Source organism: Armigeres subalbatus, chromosome 3 (genome assembly GCF_024139115.2).
Source record: "Armigeres subalbatus isolate Guangzhou_Male chromosome 3, GZ_Asu_2, whole genome shotgun sequence".
In the NCBI taxonomy this organism is placed as follows: Eukaryota; Metazoa; Arthropoda; class Insecta; order Diptera; family Culicidae; genus Armigeres; species Armigeres subalbatus.
The window spans coordinates 250,802,317-250,826,892 of record NC_085141.1 but is presented as its reverse complement, the minus strand read 5'-3'; the positions used below and the strand labels follow the sequence as shown (position 1 = coordinate 250,826,892).

The 24,576-nt window shown below is 39.4% G+C and overlaps 1 protein-coding gene and 1 long non-coding RNA gene across 17 annotated transcripts in view; one reads left to right on the top strand and one right to left on the bottom strand.

Annotated features, from left to right (window-relative positions):
- LOC134223481 (heterogeneous nuclear ribonucleoprotein L) overlaps positions 1 to 24,576 on the bottom strand; it is an 896,804-nt gene that overhangs the window by 653,542 nt on the left and 218,686 nt on the right. The window lies entirely within an intron of this gene.
- On the top strand, positions 21,100 to 21,579 carry LOC134227970 (uncharacterized). Its single transcript, XR_009983805.1, has 3 exons — positions 21,100 to 21,223; positions 21,280 to 21,356; positions 21,415 to 21,579. It is a non-coding gene; the product is annotated as an uncharacterized LOC134227970 (long non-coding RNA).

Sequence of the window (24,576 nt, the reverse complement as noted above, 5' to 3'; positions counted from 1 at the left end):
TATTTTTTGAATAGAGTAGTAATTTCCGTACGCTTCTGATTCTCATACATGATGCAAAATGTTTACTCTCTTGTCGGGAGCTTTCCGTCCGTTGCTGTTGCTGCTGTTCCCGGATCAGTGCGGGGGATTTTAAGTTTGGGAATCTGTGTAAAATATTACCCACAGGCCACGGCACGATTAAACTTGCGATTGGGGTTTAGCGGATGCAAATCTTCTGAACGGTCGGTGCATTATAAGCGGTGCCTTCTAAATAAATGATGCAATATTTGTTCTGTAGAGTTAAAAGATTTGATAGTTGCTGATAGAATTTCTTGAAATTATTTGGGGAATGTGGAGCATAATTTTAAAACACCAGTTGAAAAATAAATCTATATTCTGACGGAAATTTTCATTGTCAAGGCAGTTTAGCAACTTCACCATTCAATCCAAAATTGTTTGGAGAGCACCCGCTGGTATTCCCGTTGTTGATACACGAATAACCTTTCAGGATAGTACCAACGTGCAACGATGATTGATTGAGAATCAATCATTTATCGTTGAATGAAAACGATATCACGAACCTAATCACTTCATCATCTATTCATCCCACTTGCTTTTTCTTCTCGTTCATGAATAGAACCCACTTTCCGCAACGACAACAGCAGGAAATAATCAACCGTGTGGTGCTCGCCCCACGATGTGAACCAATTCAGTATCGCGTTGCGTTTATACAACATCTTTTGACTATTTTTTCACACTCCCTTATCGGACACCATCATCACCATCATGCGCTAAGCTTGGGCGCAGAGATGAAAGGAACAATGAGCCGGTGGTTTCTATATCAACCGTCGTCGCCACACCGTGTCGCCAGGCGCCGCTACTTGCACCGGGACTCGGGAGGAAACGCTCTCCAAATTGATACGCCCGGTAGAGCTCCGGGAATCGCATATTGCATTCCGTGCCGTCACTGCGTGCGCCGGGCTGGCTGGCTGGCTTGTTCGCCCGTTCGTTCTTTGGACAGCACAAAGCACAAGTGAAACACTATCTACCTTCTGGAGCTAATCCTTGAGATGCACGCTATCTGTTTACTATTTCTATGTTCTTCGCCACTGAAGCACACAGCACAGTATCAGGGAACGGCACACAAAGCCGTCTATAACTCAACGGAGCTTCCGTTGAAAACGTGGGGATTCATCTGATGCAATGACAATCTATTTCCGGTTGAATGTGTTGCACCGTACGTACCTGCGGGAGGATAGAAAAGAGAAAAATTCATTAATAAAGTGGAAATGGTTTTGTTCTGTTCGGACTACGACGACGACCAGGTTGAAAAGAAACATCAAACGTATGGTTTTGAATGAAACAGCAGATAAGGCGCTCGGAACAAAACCGTTGAGGGATTTCAGCTCCAAGTGGCAGTGAAACTAAATTACGTCATGACTTGGGGAGTTGTCCGCCCGTCATTGCATCGCTACACAGCACAATGACGAAGAACATCTGGCTCAAGTAATGGAGCGGTTTAGCTAAAGTACAAAATATGACCAAAAATTAGAGACAAACTCTTGTTTTTTTCTCAGCAACTTTTTTTTATTTCCCAAAAAATAGACCAATTTCAATATAAAAATATAAAAATTTTAGGATATTTTTTTCCCCAAACTCCATGTATTTAAAATTTTGAAATTTGAACAAAAATTTTAAGATTTGAGCATTAAAAAACAAGAAATTATTGAAATTTAAATTCAAATGAAAAGAATTGTGAGAAGTGAGATAAGATAAGTAAGAAGTGTGAGGTGAGAAATAAGATGTGAGTAGTGAAAAAAAATGTATATGATTATGATATGATAATTGGTAAGAGAGAAGCGGGACTTGAGAAATGAGGCAGAAGGATGAATGAAGAAAATGGAATGATTAAGAAGGGAAGGGAGAAGAAGGGAGGAAAAAAGGTAAGAAGCAAAAGCAATAAAACAGGAAGAGTGTAGAAGTAGAAGTGGAAAAAGGAAGAATAAAGATAAGTGTTGGGAAAAACTCATGAACGATTCAAATCACTCGTGAGTTGAAACGACACCCAACTCAACACCTAAAAAATCATGGACGAGTTGAATCATCCATTTGAATCATCGTAGAACTGGGAAGAAAAAAGGAAGAAAGAAGAAGGAAGGCAGAAAAAAGATTTGAAAGAAGAAAGGACGAAGGAGAAAAAGAAATAAAGATTAAGGTGGAAAGAAGTAGGAGGATAGAATAAGAGAGAAGGACGTGAGAAGGATAAGGAAAACGGAAAGAATGAGTTTTGATATCTCTTTTCTTGCTTTTTTCATTTCTGACTACTCATACCACACCAAATATTCCTCACTTCTCGCTTTTTACTTCTTATTTTTCTACTCATTAAATGGATCTCACTTCTCACTTTTCTGAATTTCCATTTCTTCTTCTTGCTTACTTCTCATTTCTTACTTCTCACTTCTCGATTCTTACATCTCACTTATGAATTTTCCCATCTCACTTCCCATTACACTGAGGTCGCTTTTTACGCGGTTTGTTTTTGATTATTTCAATGCTTTGGATTTATTAAACATTGAGTTAACGAAAAAATCCACAAAAAATCGAAGAAAAATCAGAATGTATTTTAAAAGCTGTGGAAATTGAGTTAGACCGAGAAATTGATAAAATTTAAACGCGTAAAACGCGACCCCAGTGTACTCACTCTTATTTTGAATTTCTTATTTCTCACTTCTCATTTCTCACTTATCACTTTTCGCAATCCAAGGGAAAACAATGTCTACTATTCGGCAAAACGGCATTCGGCCAAATAGTCTGATAGCAAATCAACATGCATACAGCGATTGAATAAAAACAATTTTGAGCGTTGCAGTCTCGAAGAAATTAAAAAATTGTAGTTTCAATGTCCGACTTTTCGATGTATTTAACATCTTTTCCAAGGATTAGAAATAATAGTTTTTTTTGTCTGGTGGCCCTGTCAATTGAGCAAAAGTCGTCCTAATGATTTTCAACATTCACACACTTCTTCTTAAATACATAATTTTTAGTCAGAAAATCGAAATCAATTAAATTTTAATAGCTTTTTTGAGTCGGAATTATTAGTTAGCTAAGTTTCTGACTAAAAATATTGTATTCAGTGTACGAAGTGTGTGAATGTTGGAAATCATTAGGACCACTTTTGCTCAACTAACAGAGCCACCAGACAAAAAAGCTATTGTTTCTAATCCTTGAAAAAGATGTTAAATACATCGAATCGTCGGACATTGGAACTAAAAAGTTTTTAATTTCTTTGAGACTGCAACGCCGAAGAACACTTTACTGCAAGTTTTCTCAGTCGAAAGATTCCCTCTAAAAAAAAGACTAAAAAAAGTGCTCCGATTGTGCTTAGAATTATTTTTTATTAGTTCTAAATTTTGGGAAACATATTGTGGAAGGAGAATAATAAAAATATCCAGTTTCAGAAGAAAATTTAAAAAATCTACATAAATCCAACAAGCACATTTTCTGAAAATTTCAAATTGTTTGCTAGTAATATGCATGAAATGATCTTGCGTCTTCATTCAAAACAGTTGTTAATTGCAACCAGCTCATTAATGTTTGCGATATTATAATCGATTAAAAAACTACAAAAGTCGCATGTTTATTATTGATTGTAAGATAATATGTCCGTTGAAAATATGTTGAGGAACTGAATTTTTAATCTGGAAGCAAACGTTTACAAGAAATCAAAATTATTGGAATGCGGCTGAATTCTTAACGCTGCCCAAGTGGACCTTCTCTCTACCAAAATTTAAAAAAAATCCACACCCCCCTGAAATAAGTAACCGTACAGCCCTTTTTTATACAAAATCATGTCAAGGATCAATATCTCGATTCCTAGCGATTAGATTGGTTTTTTTGTCGTCCTGCCTAAAATTACTTAATTTATGACTCAATGAATGTTTTTCGTGTGCAGTTTTGTTGCTTATGACCTTTTCAACGCTAAATAATTATAACGTACACCACTTTACATGGAGCTACGTTTAAAAATTCGAAAATTTAAATAAAAATGAATCTAAAAGAAATAGATTAAATACATTAAAAATATCTAAACCTTAATATTTAAAAATTTTAGATGTTAAATTTATTAAATTTCTATATTTTTTAATTCCAATATTTAAAAAAACAACTTCAATCTAAAACTTAGAATTTGATAATTTGAAATTTAAAAAACAACAAAATAGCAACATATAAAATTATTAATTTTTAAAATAGCAAGACTTCAAATAAAAAAAAAACAAAATTTAATAACACAAAATAAAGGGGGAAAGACGGCTTTGGCAGGTTTTGTTCTATTATTGTTAGATGGTGAAAATTGCGGGAAAATTTTCAAAATTTCGCGGGCAGCCAATTCAGAAAATCTGATACCTAATTTGCGGCAATTTCGCGGTAAATTATATTTTGGGACAGAAAATAAAAAAGACATTATAGATTCCATATTTATTTAAATTGTTGCGTTTATCAATTTCAAATTATTTTTTATTATTTCTTTGCATTACTGGTCAAAAGCACTTGGTTGACCAAATTTTTTCCGTCAACTTTTGGGCTCGGAGGTGTTGATTAAATTGTACTGGCTGACACTACGTTCAGGATCTACCGAGTTTCCAGGAATAGACAGATATTTCACCGCTAATCTGAAGAGCTGAGGAAAGCGGTCTCGGTTTGCAAACCAAAACGTGAGTGGATCGGAATATTCCTGTATTTCCGTAACGGCATGTTTGTAGGCCGATAGCTCATCCTGTATCATAGACTTGTTGCTGGCACATTCTGAAATTCCATCGAACAGGTCATCAACATACAAAAACTTCGCTGGCTGCGAATCCAGTAATCGGACCGATCGTAAAAACTTCAAACCCGGTTGGCTCAACATTCGACCAATTTCGGACCTTGCAATTAAAAAAAAATTTCAAGACGTCAAAAAATGCTTTGTTTGTCGAGTTGGTATTGACTAGGTCAAGAAATCGACTTAGGCAATATCACGGCTTCCGCGAAATCGCGAATTTCCACCACCCCTAATTATTGTCAAAGGGGTTTTTGTCGACCAAATTGATATGCAAAGAATGTTTAGGCCAAATTTGAGCATAGGCAGTCATAAAAAACCCCCTGCCAATAATAGAACAAAACCTGCCAAAGCCGTCATTCCCCCTCCTAAAATTTAAAAATTAATAAAGAAATTCAAACCTTGCGAATTAAAGTTTTCAAATAATTAAATTCGATTTGATATAAAAGTATAATATCTTTAATTTTAATAATTTTAGATATTTTTTAAACATCAACTTACAACGAACTTAGTTGTGCATCTATACAGTGTCGGACAAAACTATAAGACCAGAGGCCGTTTTTATACAAAATGACCAACTTTGGAGGGCTGTATCTCGGCTTGTAGTTGGCCAATAGAGCTGAAATTTTGACAGCCAAGGGGAATTTGCCTCAGCCGAGGATACACATTTTTCGGATCCCGGACTTCGAACTTACAGACCTCTGAAAGGACAAAAAAAGCCACCTCTAGGATCTCTTAAACAGAGAAACAAGACAATAAACTTATTCACTATGTCAAAAGATATTGGTAAATAATTATCATTGAGCCGGTGACCATGGCTCAATTTTCTCGTTTCGACCCTGATAAATTAACCCAAAGTAGTGAAAATTTTACGCAAGGTACGGACTATCGTTTGTTTGCTATGAATGATTAGAAAGGCGCATTGTGGATCAAAATCGATTCTTGTCAAATCTACCATTGTACGCAAGAGAAGGTAGAGCCGAAATATTTTCTTCAAAGTGCAAATCATAACCGCTTGGCGACGGTAGAACGTTGGAATAGGTAGCAGTAAAAGTACGGGAAGTAAACAATGATGACGTCTCACATCATTGAGTTGCGTTAGCAGTCAAATGAGATTTTCTCAAGATTCTGATTTCGGTATTCTTGCTGTTTATTGGAAACAAAATCATCATTTTACACGAGAGAAGGTTGAGCCGAGACAAAAATTTGCATAAAATGCAAATCATAATCACTTGGTGACGGGCAAAATTTTTTGACGGTAGCAGCCCATGCGCTTTTTGCAGGGACAATGTATTAGAATGGATGACGTCTAACGTGTTCCAGCGGCAAATCATAAATTGGCTAGTGGAAATTCATTTCAAAATTTTGATTTCCGGCGTGCGCGGTACGAAAAATAATCTCCTCTTTGAGTGGGACTGTGGCCCTGAAAAGGAACGTTTCAAGTGGAGCTACGTCCTCGTTTATTCACTAGGAGCTGACTTACTTGGTGACGACTTTGGAACCCTCCGAGACGGCGGGCTTGGCCAGCTCGACACGCACGAAGATGTCGTTTACGAGGCTGTTTATAATGCTCGACGCCTTCGAGCCTTGCTGCCGCCGCTCGTAGCAATTATCGTCGCTGCCACCGCCCTTAGCAAACATCATCGCTGTTGACTTCTCCGCAGCCTTTCACCGCCGGTGATGTCTGGTTGGCTCTGCGATGCAATTGTCCTGCCGATTTTTCGAGAAAACCAGACTTCGGCTGATCAGAATACGTTTGCATTGAGTTCGAGGCCCCACCCCTTTGGGAGCCGTTTCATTGGCATCGGCTTGTTTGCTCCGTCTTTCGTTCGTTTGATGCCAGCGCTTTCGTACATAACCGGGACCTCTTCTTCTTCTTTTTCTTTTACTTCTTCAAAGTGCAAATTATTATCGCTTGGCATGGGCAGCAGCACAAGCGCTCTTCGGAGGAGGATGCTGCGAAAATTGATTCGCATGAATGGTGTCTATCGCGTTTTAGAGGTGACTTATCGAGTGGCTGACATTGGGGTCAGTAGCAATGAAATGAAATTTTCTCTAGATTCTGCTTCGGTTTTGTCGCTGCTTGTGATTGGGAAGGTGCATTACTGAAAACAAACGGGTTCTTATCTTTTTTTTTTTTTTTTTTTTTTTTTTAGTTAACCCGTTGGCAGTCCCTCGACCCAAACTCTCTCCCGCGTCCATCCCTGTTATTCCCCACGGTAATTAAATTTGCTTCTATGAGCCTCTATTTTAGATCAATAACAGACGTTCCTAAGCCACGTTGCTCAAATGGTCACTGTTTTAGGCCTGATCCAAATAGTTTTATTAAATAGTCCCCTTCAATAACATAACTGATCACCGTTTTCACCATTATAACTATCACTCATCACTCCAACTTAACACTATGTCTATTCCCTGTTGATCCGATGATTAAATTTGCTTCTACGAGCCTCTATTTTGATCATTAACAGACGTTTCTAAGCTCAAATGGTCACTGTTAAGGCCTGATGCAAATAACTCTAATTTTAGCTCTGATTCAAATAGTTTTCTATAAAATAATCCCGGTAGCATCACTTATTATCGTTTTCAATATTTTACATTATTTCTAGTATAATTATAAAAAAAATTCCCACTTCTAGCACCTCAACTCAATATTGCATTTCATTCTTCATACTCACTGCGAACATGTTCCCATCCCGTTTAAATCAACTCTATCTTTTACCTAGCTTCTTTTGTCACTATGTCTACACCACCAATATCATCTTGTGTATTAACCTTTTCACTAACACTTGCATAACCACACAACATCACCATTTTCATATCAACAACCATTTTTTTCACAATTTCATCGAGATCAGCAATCATCACTACTATCCCTACTACAATGTTAACGCAAACAAAAAACTAGTCGGTCATTTTTTCTTCTAAATTTGCAGTTTCCATCAAACAAATGAAGCTCAAAAAATAATAAGCTTATAATCTATCGCGAGAGTCAGTCTTTTTGGAGATATGATGACAAAGAGAGAAAACTCGAAAAGAAATGCATTTTGAAACAATAATAACGCACTAGATTTTGATAAATATGACTCGTTTAAAATTTATTTTGGAATCTATTTAGTCTATTTACCAGGCCACACTTCAGAACCGTGCGCCCAGCAATCATCAAAAATTCTCAACGAATACTGTTGCTATGGGCCTGTTGGTCTTCAAAAGCTTCGAAATCGCCTCCGAATAAGATTCAACAGGTAATCATTTTACAGACATTTCTTGAGCTTCGAATTTTTGATAGGCTTAGGAAGTCTTATGGTAGATCTTTATTTCTATGGATCTACTGTTAATCTAGTCATAATTATGTCGAATGTTTCTCACTGTGCCATTATTACTCTGTCTGTCTTAGTTATCTTATGTTTCCTACGTTATTCAGTTCAATTCTATACTCATTGTAGATTATGTTACGTTTTGATGTCAGTTCATTGTCTTTATTGCTAAAGGTCACTAAAGGTATGGGAGTTGCTAAAGGTTGCTAAAGGTATCCTAGTTCAAGCGTATAAGTAAGCACCGCTTAAGAGTTAAATAAACGTGAAGAAATGGTCTTTAAGTTGTCTAATAGTCTCAAAGCCTTACATACAAGCGTAGCATTATTGTAATTTTATGGGTCGTGGTCAACTATAGGATTCACTTTTCGGTGGCAAAGTACAGCTTCATCACGCCTATTTCCTATCTATTAGAAAAAAATATCGAGAATGAAACCAATGTAAGATTGTTTGCATACCATCGTTTTTAATTTGTGGTATTTTTAATTATGGCTCGTTAAAGTGAGACATAACAAAATAAAAAAGGTGCCACGTTCCTAGTTTTGATAAAACTTCTACTCAGTAGTCAATTCCCTATTAATGTCTTGATGATATTTTCTACTGGTTAATTCCTACCTAGCTATGTTTAAGCGTGGCTACGACTCATCATCATCAGGGAACGCCTCAGAAAAGTATTGCCGCATAGCAGAGATCATTATCACTGATGAAAAGGACCTCTACCTGTCTGCACCACCATCCAAGGCTCCAGGATACGATGTCCGTTGAATCACATGCACATGCGTAAAATCAGTGCATCAATGCCGGATTATATGGTGTTATAGGTGATATTCTCAATACGGCCGTTCAGAATGGTTCAGCGGATGCAATTTATGGATCATTATTAGGTCTTGTAATTTTAAACAAAACGTTCAGACTACACGCGATAAACTATGAATATTATTATATCGGAGTTTTTAATTAGGATCGCGAATCAAGTAAAAAATACTGATAAGTATAAGTTTGTAATTACTACCGACATTGTACTTGTGATCAAAACTGACATTGTGTTTTTAGTTAAAACTCAAGTATACTAAATACGTAACGAAATAAAAGTAGTGTTATTAAAAAAAATATAATAATTTACATTATAAATTCTGATTAATATCAAGATACTGATCCAACATCACATCTTCAAGGGCTCCTCACAAGCTACACATTTCATTCAGGCACTTTAGAACGTCCATGTAGTAACTTGTTCACACTTGAAATCTGCCTCGACCAAGTTAGAAGAACGCGTCGTTACCCTTTCTGAACCAAAGGGCAGGGAAAAAAAAAAAAACAAACGGGTTCTTATCAGAATTATAATTTCAAGCCGTTGAGCCGAGACAAATATTTTTCAAAGTACAAATCATAAGCTTTGTTGATGCTTGTGATTGAAAAACAAATAGATTCTTATCATAACCATCATATTACATGGGAGAAGTTTGAGCTGAGACGAATTTTCTTCAAAGTGTAACTCATAATTGCTTGGGAGCAACAGAACAACGCCGTATTCAAATAAGTATGAAAATTGCTAACAGTTTAACAGAGTAAATTTTCAATCCAATATCATCTTTAATCCCAGTACCTACTGAACAGGGGGAATACACATTTTTTCACCAGGTTCAACCTGGTATTCAATACGCATGCATTCTCTAGCACAGACATCATATTTCATTTTCAATGAATGTAGCATTGACAACATGGTAAGTACTTTTGACGTAGAATTACGTATTTCGGTAAGATAAGGGGTCATTCCAAAGTTTCAAATTTGGGACCGTCACGAGAAGACATTTGGGGGCAGCAGGGTCTATGTCCAAGGGCTTGACGACCCCTCTCCAGGCCATCTGCGAGTTGTGGCGCCTGCCTAGGATGTGGTGGGGTTTGACAGTGGGCCCTGTTAAACCTCTATAAAAAGCTGCATGTATCCGCAAGTAGGCTCCGCCAAAGCGACCGTGTGCCGCTCAAAGCGCACAAGCCCATGTCCTGGTGTTAGGTGGGACGCTAAACAGCCCTGACACGATGGCCCTCCGGCGAGGCAGGAGGTTTGCGCAGGCCCAATAAGCCGCCTGGAAAACCAATAATTACGAACAATATAAGAGATAATGCGACTCGATATAATCGGCAAAGACCTAGGCGACGAATAAAGGATCACGATTGGAAGCTTGGAACATGGAACTGCAAGTCCCTAGGTTTCGCAGGTTGCGACAGGATGATCTACGATGAATTACATCCCCGCAACTTCGACGTCGTGGCGCTGCAGGAGATTTGCTGGACAGGACAGAAAGTGTGGAAAAGCGGGCATCGAGCGGCTACCTTCTACCAAAGCTGTGGCACCACCAACGAGCTGGGAACCGGCTTCATAGTGCTGGGTAAGATGCGCCAACGTGTGATTGGGTGGCAGCCAATCAACGCAAGGATGTGCAAGCTGAGGATTAAAGGCCGTTTCTTCAACTATAGCATCATCAACGTGCACTGCCCACACGAAGGGAGACCCGATGACGAGAAAGAAGCGTTCTACGCACAGCTGGAGCAGACATACGATGGATGCCCACTGCGGGACGTCAAAATCGTCATCGGTGACATGAACTGCCTTGCAAGTAGGAAGGGAGGAAATGTATAGACCGGCCATCGGACCGGATAGTCTGCACACCGTATCGAATGACAACGGCCAACGATGCATAAACTTCGCAGCCTCCCGCGGAATGGTAGTCCGAAGCACCTTCTTTCCCCGCAAAAATATCCACAAGGCCACATGCAGATCACCTAACCAAGAAACGGAAAACCAAATCGACCACGTTCTAATCGAAGGTAAATTCTTCTCCGACATCACGAACGTCCGCACTTACCGCAGTGCGAATATTGAATCCGTCCACTACCTCGTTGCAATATGCCTGCGCTCAAAACTATTGACGGTGTACAACACGCGTCGAAGTCGGACGCCGCGGCTTAATATTGGGCGGCTACAAGACAGTAGACTAGCTCAAGAATACGCGCAGCAGCTGGAAGTGGCACTCCCAACGGAAGAGCATCTAGGCGCAGCATCTCTTGAAGATGGCTGTAGCGATATTCGATTCGCAATTGGAAGCACCGCAACTGCTGCACTTGGCACGGTACCCCCGGATCAGAGATACGATTCGTATGACGGCAAATGTGAGCAGTTAGTTGAGGATAAGAATGCAGCTGCAACACCGCATGAGGGCGAACGAGGCACGATACAAACGGGCGCGGAACAGACAAAACTCGATTTTTCGAAGGAAAAGCGCCAGCAGGAATACCGAGATCGTGAAGAGACGGCGGAACTGTACCGCGCTAATAACGCACGAAAGTTCTATGAGAGGTTAGAACGTTCACGGAAGGGCCACGTGCCGCAGCCTGATATGTGTAAGGACATAAACGGGAACCTTCTTACAAACTAGCGTGAGGTGATCCAAAGGTGGCGGCAGCACTACGAAGAGAACCTGTATCACGATATGGCAGACAACGGTGGCGGTATGGTAATGAACGTAGGAGCACGCGCGCAGGACATGCGACTTCCGGCTCCGAATCTCCAGGAAATCCAGGAGGAGATCGGCCGGCTGAAAAACAACAAAGCCCCTGGAGTTGACCAACTACCAGGAGAGCTGTTTAAACACGGTGGTGAGGCACTGGCTAGAGCGCTGCACTGGGTGATTACCAAGGTTTGGGAGGAAGAGGTTCTGCCGCAGGAGTGGATGGAAGGTGTCGTGTGTTCCATCTACAAAAAGAGCGATAAGGATTGTAACTACTACCGCGCAATCACATTGCTGAACGCCGCCTACAAGGTACTCTCCCAAATTTTATGCCGCCGACTAGCACCAATTGCAAGGGAGTTCGTGGGGCAGTACCAGGCGGGTTTTATGGGCAAACGATCCACCACGGACCAGGTGTTCGCCATACGTCATGTGCCCACACATCATCTATTTATCGACTTCAAAGACGCATATGATACAATCGATCGGGACCAGCTATGGCAGTTAATGCACGAAAACAGATTTTCGGATAAACTGATACGGTTGATCAAGGCGACGATGGATCGGGTGATATGCGTAATTCGAGTTTCAGGGACATTCTTGAGTCCTTTCGAAACACGCAGAGGGTTACGGCAAGGTGATGGTCTTTCGTATCTGCTATTCAACATCGCTTTGGAGGGAGTAATACGAAGGACAGGGATTGACACGAGTGGTACAATTTTCACGAAGTCCGTCCAGTTATTTGGTTTCGCCGACGACATTGATATCATGGCACGTAACTTTGAGAGGATGGAGGAAGCCTACATCAGACTGAAAAGCGAAGCTAAACGGATTGGACTAGTCATCAAAACGTCGAAGACAAAGTACATGATAGGAAGAGGCTCAAGAGAGGACAATGTGAGCCACCCACCACGAGTTTGTATCGGTGGTGACGAAATCGAGGTGGTTGAAGAATTCGTGTACTTGGGCTCACTGGTGACCTCCGATAATGATACCAGCAGAGAAATTCGGAGACGCATCATGGCAGGAAATCGTACGTACTTTGGCCGCCGCCGTACCAAACTGACTATCTACAAAACGCTTATTAGACCGGTAGTTCTCTTCGGACACGAGACCTGGACGATGCTCGTGGAGGACCAACGCGCACTGGGAGTTTTCGAAAGGAAAAGTGCTGCGTACAATCTATGGTGGAGTGCAGATGGCAGACGGTACGAAGAAGAGGCGAATGAACCACGCGTTGCATCAGCTGTTGGGAGAACCATCCATCGTTCACACCGCGAAAATCGGATGACTGCGGTGGGCCGGGGACATAGCAAGAATGTCGGACAGTAATCCGGTGAAAATGGTTCTCGACAACGATACGACGGGAACAAGAAGGCGAGGTGCACAGCGGGCAAGGTGGATCGATCAAGTGGAGGACGATTTGCGGACCCTTCGCAGACTGCGCGGTTGGCGAAGTGCAGCCATGGACCGAGCTGAATGGAGAAGACTTTTATGTATTGCACAGGCTACTCCGGCCTTTGTCTGGTAATAAATAAATAAAAAGATAATGTGTCCGTCGAAAATATGTTAATCTTAAAGCAAAATGTTTACAAGAAATCAAAATTGTTGGAATCCGGCCGATGTATTAACGCTGCCTAAGTGGACCTTCTCTCTACCAGAATTCAAAAAAAAATCTGCACCCCCAGAAATAGTAAACCCCATAGCATTGTTTTCCATACAAAATGGCCATAAGCAACAAAAATACATTAAAAAAACATTTATTGGTTGCAAATCAGATTCTTGAGATCAAATTGCACATTACTGACACTGCTAAACCTTCACTAGTATATAATGTTGGTCCAGAGAAGAACCGATTAATTTCCAATAATGCGCCTTCCGAATCACTAACCGCAACCACTTAATAGTCCGTACGCTTGTGATTCTACTGTCGCCAAGCGATGATGATTTGCACTATAATGAAAATTTGTTTTGGTTCAACATTTTCTTCTATAAAATTTAGGTTCTGAAAAGAACCGATTCATTTTCAATAATGCGCATTCCCTATTAACTGCAACAAAACCAAATCCAGAACCATGCGCAAAAAAAAAATCACTTGAGTGCCGCTGGGGCTGCTATCAACGCCATCGTTCTATCCGCTATCCATGACCACTCACCTTAGATCTTCGAATAGAAATGACGCGCGAGCGCGAAACATGGGTCTTCTTAAACCCAGAAAAAAAATGAAACGATGGGTCAAAAGGCCCGTAACTTATACAATTTTGATGTCCGTGTTGGGAATGCATGAATGAGATTGACTGGTTCTAATATTTTTACTGAGTAGGAAAATAATTGAATTTTTCAATAGTTTTAATAAAAAGTTATGATAAAATTGACAAATTGATGACGAGTAGACAAGTAGATTGATATATAATCTCCAAAATCCATCGCAAGAGCCTTCGGATAAGACGTTGTCCAACGTCAAAGCATGAGACATTGAGAGGTTTAATAAATCAAAGGTTTTCCAAATTAATTTGAAATTATTTTTTTTCTGTTAAAAACTAACAACATTTATCGAAAATGAAGATCCATTTAACATCAGCAAAGCTCAGCGGAAATAAAGAATTGCTTAGTCTCGACATTTAGCATCAAGTGAAATACAGCAGACAAAAGAAGGAATAGCGTAAACAATATTTAACAGACAATCGGCTGTGAAACATGCACAGCACATGTTTTGAAATGAAAAAAAAGATAGAAAAGATAAAAAAAAAGATATGTTGTGTCTTGGAGGGACACAACAAGACCACTTAAAGGTCCCGTTTGCGGAAAAGTCGTCATAATCCGAGTACCAACAGGAACCATTAAGTGGTCTGATTGTGTAGTGGATATCACACCTATCTAGAGAGTAGAAGATTGAGGATTCGAGTCCCTCCAAGACACGTGGATTCTTTTTCGCATATTTCTTATCAATTTGTCCATTTCGATTTTAAAACATGTGACAGTGCCATACATATGCACATCCAAGATATTTAACAAATTTTCGTGCAGCCGTGCAGTTACCGAATAATATGCAAATAATAGAAAATCGGTGATAGGCCGGCAACTCCATGGAAAAGCACGCTGTATGCACGCCTGGTGGGGAATCAGATCTGGGGACATTAAACGATTATGGAAACTGGAGGAAAATCGACCAAGACCGACTATTATCTATGGCGCTCCACAATACGGCAAGCATATTTGTACGTCGCTGTAACCTACCAGATACCCAGGTATGTGGTGTCGCACGAATATTCTTTGATGCATCGCTTCACCGTTCCATAAAAATTACCATTCGCAATATTATTTCAAAGAAACCGCTGATGCAGACATCCTGAATAAATAATATTTCCTCGTCGTTCATATCTCATTACAAATGGTTGCGAATTGGATAAGAGAAATCACAAATAATCAGCTAACCATTTCTTTCGTTTACCTTAGTTGAGATATTGAATGGATAAGTTTGAATAGCAAATTGATGTAAATGGTAGTCTCTTAATAATCGAGAACAAAGCTTAGGATGATTGTGCCCAATCATGTTCGTAGCACTTTGAGGAACGTGACGAGAGTCGCTTTCATTTGATTCTGCATGCAAAGCCGGGTTTTGTGCTCAGGTTATTATTATTGTAATTAATTGTTCGGCACAAGATAAGTCACTCGCACGAGGCGTACAAATGAAATCATCGTCAAAGCTCGGTTTCGCTTGCCGTGGAGTTATGTCTCAGTTTATCTCAATTTATCATGGACGATAGACTACTAATTCGACGATGAAATGATTAATTACCGTCAGTTCATTTCCTGAAAAATATCACACATCACTGTGACTTACAATTCACTTGTTGAATTGGACGCAGACTGATTTACTGAGTTATTAAGTAAGGGAAATAAAATTCAATCCCACGTTGCATGATACCCAATGCTCAACTTATTATTTCTACCACATTCCTATAACAGCAAGTCTCGTCAAGTAACAGTAGCTGTGCCACGTGCCCTTAGAAACAAGTGTGCCACCGCGAAAATCCGCCCAAAGACGCAACGAAAAAATAAACTTTCTTCGACGGTATCGCTCACATCATCGACCACGCGCGCACAAACACACATAACCCCCCGTCATTAAATGGCGCGTGTTGGTACTTGCAGACATGTCCTTGCGCGGGTGCCTTGTCCCAGTCAGTCAGTGTCGATGGTATTAGGTTCGGGTGACGATGGCGGCGCGGCAGCCACCACCACCACACCACCACGGAGCAGGCAGATCAAGCAGAAGAAGATTTCTATTTTCTGTTCTTCGCAGAAACGCACCAACTTGGAATGACTTCCTCGCCCACAAAATGAACCAATTTTAATACCCTTTTTCCAGGAAGACGATGAAAAATGAGCCCCGGAGAAACGTGGAGTGGTTCGAAGCAGAATATCCGAATCAGCGAAATCACGAACGAGCGTGGGTTGTAGGCTGGAAGTTTTGTAATTCGAGCGTAGAACGCCTCGGGGTAACCGTAGGAGTCAAAGTTCTCAGCGCGCCAAATGACCCGCCAACTGCAATAAAAAAAAAGCCCGGAACGAAAATAAACGGAACGGCAATAAAATCGGGAGCTAAACGGTTTTCATTGACAACCCTCCTCCCACTCGTATACGGGCCTACCAAGTCTCGGCTCGGATAACGAGGAAAGTGAGTAGGGGCCGTTCGGATACGCATAAAACAAACGACGAGCACCAACCGCGGCCGAGGTAAGCGGAGAGTCAAACTGGAAACTGATATGGCCCGGTTTCTTGTTGGTGATGTTGGTTGACGCCAGTTGACTCTGATCTGGCGGTTCAATATTTTCCTTATGTGGGGAGTACTCATAAAATCGAGACGAATTAAATTGAGATCATACTGTCGGATGCGCATGTTATGTAAAATGAGATTGACAGACTCAATCCTAGATGTTTGAGGCATTGACATTCACATTGTTACGAGCCATTGAAGAGGAAAACAATGCAATGCTGTGGTGTGGCACTTACAATAATAATTGTGACAATTTTTTGAGAAATTGTGCTAATTCAGAAGGAAATTGAACCAATTATGACGGCAATTGACCTAATTGCGACGAATATTGTGCCAATTCCGAATGGAATTGTGCCAATTACGAATGAAATTGTTCCAATGCTGAAGGGATTTGTGCCAATTAGGACGAGGATTGTGTCAAATCCGAAGGGAAATGTGCTAAAACCGAAAGGAATTCTGTCAATTCCGAAAGGAGTTCTTCCAATTCCAAATGGAGTTGTAAAAATTCCAAAGGAAATTGTTCCAATTCCGATAAAAATTGTGCCAAATCCTGGGAACTCATAAAAAATTGAAACAATTTCATCGACAGTTTCGATAAATATTGGAAAAATCCCATTGTTGATTAAGGATAGCAACTAAAGGCACAGATACTACAACAAACGATTTTTTTAAAAAATATTCTCATTCTCCTCTTGTTTTCCTATCTTTAAAAATTCCTGAAAATTTAAAGGATACCAAAAAAAGAATTCTTTGAATGAAACCCTCACCCACTTTGTTTTCCCACCTACGTGAAGATAACACCATCATTCCCGAACAAGCAGTATCATTTTCGGTTGCAAAATTTGCTTTTATTAAGTTAGTTTACAATGGATACAATCGTACCCGAGGGTGCACAACAATGCACCCTGGGGGAGGGGGCGTTCAAAAGGGAGTGTCTACCACGTCGGAAGCGAAAGTCAGAACGGCATTCGGTGTTAAGAAAAAAAAAAAAGGAACCTGAACAGAATTTCTGATGGGCTCGCTCTTCCGGTGCACGTCCACGAATCGGCAGCTATAAAACCGATCCCCCAGCTTTTTTTTTCTTCAGAAGAAGAGATGAACGCAACAAGGATCGCAAAAACGGCACTTCGAGGAAATTGAATAAAACAAGCTGTTCCTGGAACGGGTGCTGTGAAGACGATGGAGTCGTTCTGGGGCGTAAACATAGAATTGAGTTCGATTCCCGGACTCGGAAAACCCAATGGCAATTTGCGTATGCACACTATAACCATTCATTTGATGGTCGACGCCGCTCGGTTCGAATTGTTTCAAATTTCTGGCGATTTCGAACAGATGGGATGACAATTTGAGGTTTTGCTGAGCGTGCTGTTTCAATATTGCAAAACCCCTTCCATCGAGTTTTATTTATCTTGTAATGGCTCTATTATCCATAGTTACCAATGACTTCCGAGGCTCCTCCGCTCGACGATACAATTGACTTGAGTGGTTCATGTTGTATGGGAAGCACAGTCGAACGATAACTTTCCGAGTCACTCTCGGTATCATCCCGTGCCATCGTCGTTGAGTACCCATTTTAAAGCTCATTCAATGGTATCAAAGCGTGCGGAAGGGAAATCCTTGTGAATCTTGGTTTCAATTGTTTCAAATCGGAGACCGTATTCTAGAATAGTGAATAGTGTGCAATCAAAACGTTTCATGTAGCTTTTATCAGTTGAAGTGGAGACAACAAAAAAATCTTTTTTCATCACTACACTTAGCAATACAAAGTCGGAAATGCGTGCTACATTTAAGAACAGTAACCATTAAACGCAAGATACCTGGAGTAGAAGCACTTCCAAGGGTGGAAAGCGGATGTGCTGCTAATTTACGAAATGTAGGGCTTTGAGCGAGTTTCCCATTTATGAGTTCCACCAACAGTGGGCACTATTGAAGGAAAAGTTATGAAACGAATCCTTGAATGCTATATACGAAGAGGGGGCGGCGGATGCTGCCGAAGCTGCTCTTGCTTTCCAGTTTCCAGTGCTTGTTAATTGCTTTCTCTGTAGATGGTGGGGAAAAAAAATGGAAAACGACGGCGGCTCTCAACCTGAATACTGAATACTAAGGGGCGGCGGGGCTCAAACAGGGGATAAACATTCAAATATAGTAGGCCGGCGTGGGGTTTCGAAATTAAAGTCGTATTTCTAAATGTTTATTCACCTGCATTTTTTATTGGTGCGGGGTCGTAATTTCAACGTAAAGCTTTCAATAATGAGAGGAAATTATTTTCGCAGCTGTTTCGCAGGGGTAGAACGGGGGTGATGATTATGGGGAAAACAATCAGGGGTTCAAATCCCATGTGATTTGTTGGAAAATCAATTGAAGTGGAAACTGAAATCGTGGAAAGAAATTTATTCTACAAAAATCAGTAATCAGGATTTTTTAGCCACTTGAATTCGCTAGAACTGATTACTTAAAGAGGTTATAAACAACAGAAACAGATTGTTGCTGTGCTGAACATCCTTTGATGGCTGCAAGAGGCTGAACGCAAAATGATATTGCAAAATCCCCAAGATGTTTGGGAAGAAGAACAAACTGAACCGAAGCGATACTTTTTCATTGATATGAATTTATTTTGGATTTGTAGCGGATTTGGATTGAACTTGGATTGCATTGGATTTGGATTAAATTGCAACAGATTTGCATTGAATTTGTATTGAATTTTGATTTGATTGCATTGTAATCAATTGGATTGCATTGCAATCAATTGGTTTGCATTCGGAAGAAATTTTGATTATATTTGGATTAAATTAGGATTGGATTAGGGTTGAATTTTAATTGAAATTGTATTGGGTTTGGATTGGAATTGGATTGGATTTCGATTGAATTCGAATTGAATTTTGAATGAATTTGGATTGCATTTGGATTAGATTTGAATTGCATTTATATTGGATTTAAATTGCACTTAGATTAGATTTGATTTAGATTGGGTTTGGATTGGATTTGGATTGGGTTTAGATTGGATTTGGATTGCATTTGGATTGTATTTGAATTGGATTTGATATGGATTTAGATATTTCTATCGGATTTGGATTGAACTTGGATTTGGATTGGATTAGCAACAGATTTGCACTGGATTTGTATTGAATTTTGGTTTGATTGCTTTCGGAAGAAATGGATTTCATTCGGAAAAAAATCTGATTAAATTTGGATTAGGGTTGAATTTTGAATGGATTGAATTTGGATAGCATTCGAATTGGATTTGGATTGCACTTGGATTGGATTTGAATTGCATTTACATTGGATTTGGATTGTTCTTGGATTAAACTTGGATTAGATTTGTATTGGGTTTTGATTGGATTTAGATTGGATTTAGATTGAATTTAGATTTGAATTGCATTTGGATTAAATTTGGATAGTATTTGGAATGGATTTGGTATGGATTTAGATATTTGTATCGGATTTGGATCGAACTTGGATTGCATTGGATTGGCATCATATTTGTATTGAACTTGGATTTGAATTCGGAAGAAATTTTTGATTATATTTGGATTGGATATGGATTCAATTCGAATTAGTTTTGTATTGAATTTGTATTGGATTTAAATTAGATTTGTATCGGATTTGAATTTAATTAGAATTGGAATTCTATTGGAATCGGAATGAATTCGGATTGGATTTCGATTGGATATGTGAATGAAATGGATTATAATGGATTGGATTGCATTTTTGAAATTGGGTAAAATGTGGATTGTATTGGGATTGGATTGAATTTGGATTAGATTTGAATTGGGATTGAATTTGGATTGGATTAAAATTTGGATTAGATTTGGACTGAATTTGGAATTGGATTTGGATGGGATTAGAATTTTGATTGGATTGGATTATAAATGGATTATGATTTGGATAATATTTGAATTTGGATTGCATTTGGATTGAATCTGAATTGTATTTGTATAGGATTTGGGTTGGATTTAGATTGGATTGGATTTGGAATGGATTTAGATATTTGTATCGGATTTGGATTGAACTTGGATTGCATTGGATTAGCATCATATTTGGGGGGCCCTCCTTAGCCGTGCGGTAAGACGCGCGGTTACAAAGCAAGACCATGCTGAGGGTGGCTGGGTTCGATTCCCGGTGCCGGTCTAGGCAGTTTTCGGCTTAGAAATTGTCTCGACTTCCCTGGGCATAAAAGTATCATCGTGTTAGCCTCATGATATACGAATGCAAAAATGGTAACTTGGCTTAGAAACCTCGCAGTTAATAACTGTGGAAGTGCTTAATGAACACTAAGCTGCGAGGCGGCTCAGTCCTAGTGTGGGGATGTAATGCCAATAAGAAGAAGAAGAAGAAGCATCATATTTGGATTGAACGTGGATTTGATTTGGATTGTATTTGGAAGAAATTTTGTCTATATTTGGATTGAATTTTGACTAAATTTGAATTGGTTTTGTATTGAATTTGGATTTAGATTAAATTTGTATAGGATTTGAATTTAATTAGAATTGGAATTCTATTGGAATTGGAATGAATTCGGATTGGATTTCGATTGGATATGTGAATGAATTTAAATTGGATTATAATGGTGTGGTCTACCCTATTGGCCAACACGCACCCGTTGCAGAATCCGCATCAGCAGCCTGTCGTTGATGGGCACACTGAACTGGAGTGACAGGCTTTCCGCCTGTCACTAACCGTGAGTAAAACAGAAGACAACAAAAACAATCTAATTGGAAAGAACACGTTTATGAGCTCTATAATTATATTCTAAATTCTAAATATCTACGCATATTGTCTATATAGTGAACTATTATTATTCTAGTGAATTACTACTAAACTAAAGGTAATTTACAACTACTTAAAATTATAACTTAAAACCTAATTGATTAATAATATTAGAAGATACAACTATATCTATTGATCACATCGATCGACTCCGGGCTAACCTGAATTTATGAACCCATGCACTGAACCCGGTAAGTCATGAACTAGGCGAGTATCAACTTAGGTTCCTTAAAGAAAATGTATTTACAGTATTCCCTCTCTTGAATCGACCAAGCTACCGAAGCTACCATACAGGCATACTAAACGTAAGTTTATCAAACCTTTAATTAAAACAGAGGTGCTCATAACGACCTCGGTGACGGATCATTTATAATTATGTTACTTAAATACTAGTATTAAGAAGGTATATATTTTCATTTGTACAACACAATGCAGGAAATTTATAAACTCCCAAATAAAGAGCTGTGAAATACAGATTGCTCTGGAGCTTACAAATTCGGAAGAATTCCCTGTCAGTTCGGTAGATCGCTAGTCGAAGCAGATTTCGACAAATGGATTGGATTGAATTTTTGAAAATGGATTTGGGTAAAATGTGGATTGTATTGAGTTTGGATTAGATTTGAATTGGGATTGAATTTGGATTGGATTAAAATAGGATTATGATTTGGATAAGATTTGGACTGAATTTTGAATTGGATTTGGATGGGATGTGAATTTGGATTGGATTATGATTTGGATTATAATTTGATTATGATTTGGATTAATAATTGGATTATGATTTGGATTATATTTGAATTTTTTTGCATTTGGATTGAATTTGAATTGCATTTATATTGGATTTGGATTGCACTTGGATAAAATTTGGATTAGATTTTAATTGGATTTAGATTGTATTTGGATTGGATTTGGATTAAATTTGGATTGTATCTGTATAGGATTTAGGTTGGATTTAGATTGGATTGGATTTGGAATGGATTTAGATATTTGTATCGGATTTGCAGCGGTTCTCAACCTGGAGTACATGTACCCCTGATGGTACCTTCGCTGCACCTAGGGGGTATCCCTGGGGGTACCTTCGCTGCACCTAGGGGGTACCTCGGACAAAAATGGGTAATGGCGGACGTATTACAATTCCAATAAAAAACTATGGATTTTTTTTTGTTAATTGTGTATTTTTTATTTAAAAAAATTATATTGTACATAATATGCAATGGTATCGAAAAATCCCAATTGAATCCTGCCTTCTACAACCAGCACAATGTACAAAAACAAACGAACAAAACGTCGAATGAGCAAAATGATTTTTTTTTCATTAAAGCTCGTTTGCTTCTTTGCAATAGGATTAGAAGCATCCTTCTACGCTTTTCGGAAGCCTTCTTCCAAGCAGCTCAAAGGCGTCCTTTCAAGAGATTCGGAAGTCTCCATTCAAGAGGATCGGAAGCCTCATTTCATGATCCTTTCAAGAGGCTTAAAAGCCTCCCTCCAAGAGGCTCGGAAGCATCCTTTCAAGAGGCCGGGAAGCCTTCTTTCAAGAGGCTCGGAAGCCTCCTTTCAAGAAGCTCAAAAGCCTTTTTTTTTCTAGAGACTCAAAAGCCTCCTTTTCTAAAGGCTCAAAAGACTCCTTTCAAGAGGCTCGGAATCCTACTTTCAAGATCTTTTCAAGAGGCTCAGAAGCCTCCTTTCAAGAGATTTAAAAGCCTCCTTCCAAGAGGCCTCGAATCCACTTTCCAAGAGACTCGGAAGGCTCCTTTCAAGAGGCTCAAAAATCAGCTTTCAAGAGGCTCAAAAGCCTACTTTCAAGAGGCTCTGAAGCCTTTTTCCAAGAGGCTCGGAAGGCTACTTTCGAGAGGCTTGGAAGCCATTTTTCAAGAGGTTCGGAAGCCTCTTTTCAAGTAGTTAGGTTGCCTTCTTTCAAGAAGCTCGTAAGCCTAAGCTTTTAAGAAGCTCGGAAATCTACTTTCAAGTGGTTTGGAAGCCTTCTTTCAAGTGGCTTGGAAGCATACAATCAAGAGGCTCAGAAGCGTCCTTTTAAGATGCAAAGGAAGCCTCCTTTTAAGTGGCTCGAAAACCGCCTTGAAGAGGCTCGGAAGCCTATCTACAAGAGGCTCAGAAGCCTTCAATCAAGAGGTGCGGAAACCTACTTTAAAAGGATTCAAAAGCTGAAAGGAGCTTCCCTTCAAAGGGCTCGGAATTATTTTTTCAACAGGATTGGAAGCCTGCTTTCGAGAGGCTCAGAAGCGTCCTTTCAAGATGCAAAGGAAGCCTCCTTTTAAGTGGCTCGGAAGCCTATCTACAAGAAGCTCAGAAGCCTTTATTCAAGAGGCGCGGAAATCTACTTTAAAGGGATTCAAAAGCTAAAAGGAGCTTCCCTTCAAAGGGCTCGGAATTATTTTTTCAAGAGGATTGGAAGCCTTCTTTCGAGAGGGGGCACCTCAATTAATGCAAAAGTTCGAAGGGGTACCTCTCAAGAAAAAGGTTGAGAACCGCTGGGATTTGAATAGAAATTGGATTGCATTGGATTAGCATCATATTTGTATAGAACTTGGATTTGATTTGGATTGAATTTGGAAGAAATTTTGATTATATTTGGATTGGATTTGGATTGAATTTGGATTAAGTTCGAATTGGTTTTGTATTGAATTTGGATTGGATTTAGATTAGATTTGTAAAGATTTGATTAGAATTAGGATTGGAATTTTATTGGTATTGGAATGAATTTGAATTGTATTGAAATTGGATTGGATTGGATTGAATTTAGATTGGATTTGGATAAAATGGGGATTGGATTGGGATGGGATTAAATTTGGATTGGTATTGAATTTGAATTGGATTTAAATTCGATTATGATTTGGATTAGATGAAGATGAGATTTGGACTGAATTTGGATTTTTGTTTACGTTCCCGATTTGAATAATAATGGATTTAGTTTGGATTTGTATCGGATTTGTATTGGAATTCGATTTCCCGTCAAAAAATTGGACCCATATTTTTTGACGCCCCTAAGTATTTTTAAAATACAAAATTGCTGTTTTTCAAGATTGGCCCGAATTTAAATGAACATCGGGTGAATTTTTCAGGCCGGTTTCTTCTTCTTCTTGGCATTACATCCCTACACTGGGACAGAGCCGCCTCACAGCTTAGTGTTCATTAAGCACTTCCACAGTTATTAACTGCGAGGTTTCTAAGCCAGATTACCATTTTTGCATTCGTATATCATGAGGCTAACACGATGATACTTTTATGCCCAGGGAAGTCGAGACTATTTCCAATCCGAAAATTGTCTAGACCGGCACCGGGAATCGAACCCAGCCACCCTCAGCATGGTCTTGCTTTGTAGCTGGCGTCTTACCGCACTGCTAAGGAGGGCCCACTCAGGCCGGTTTAGGTCAATTGAATTTTGATAGGATTTGG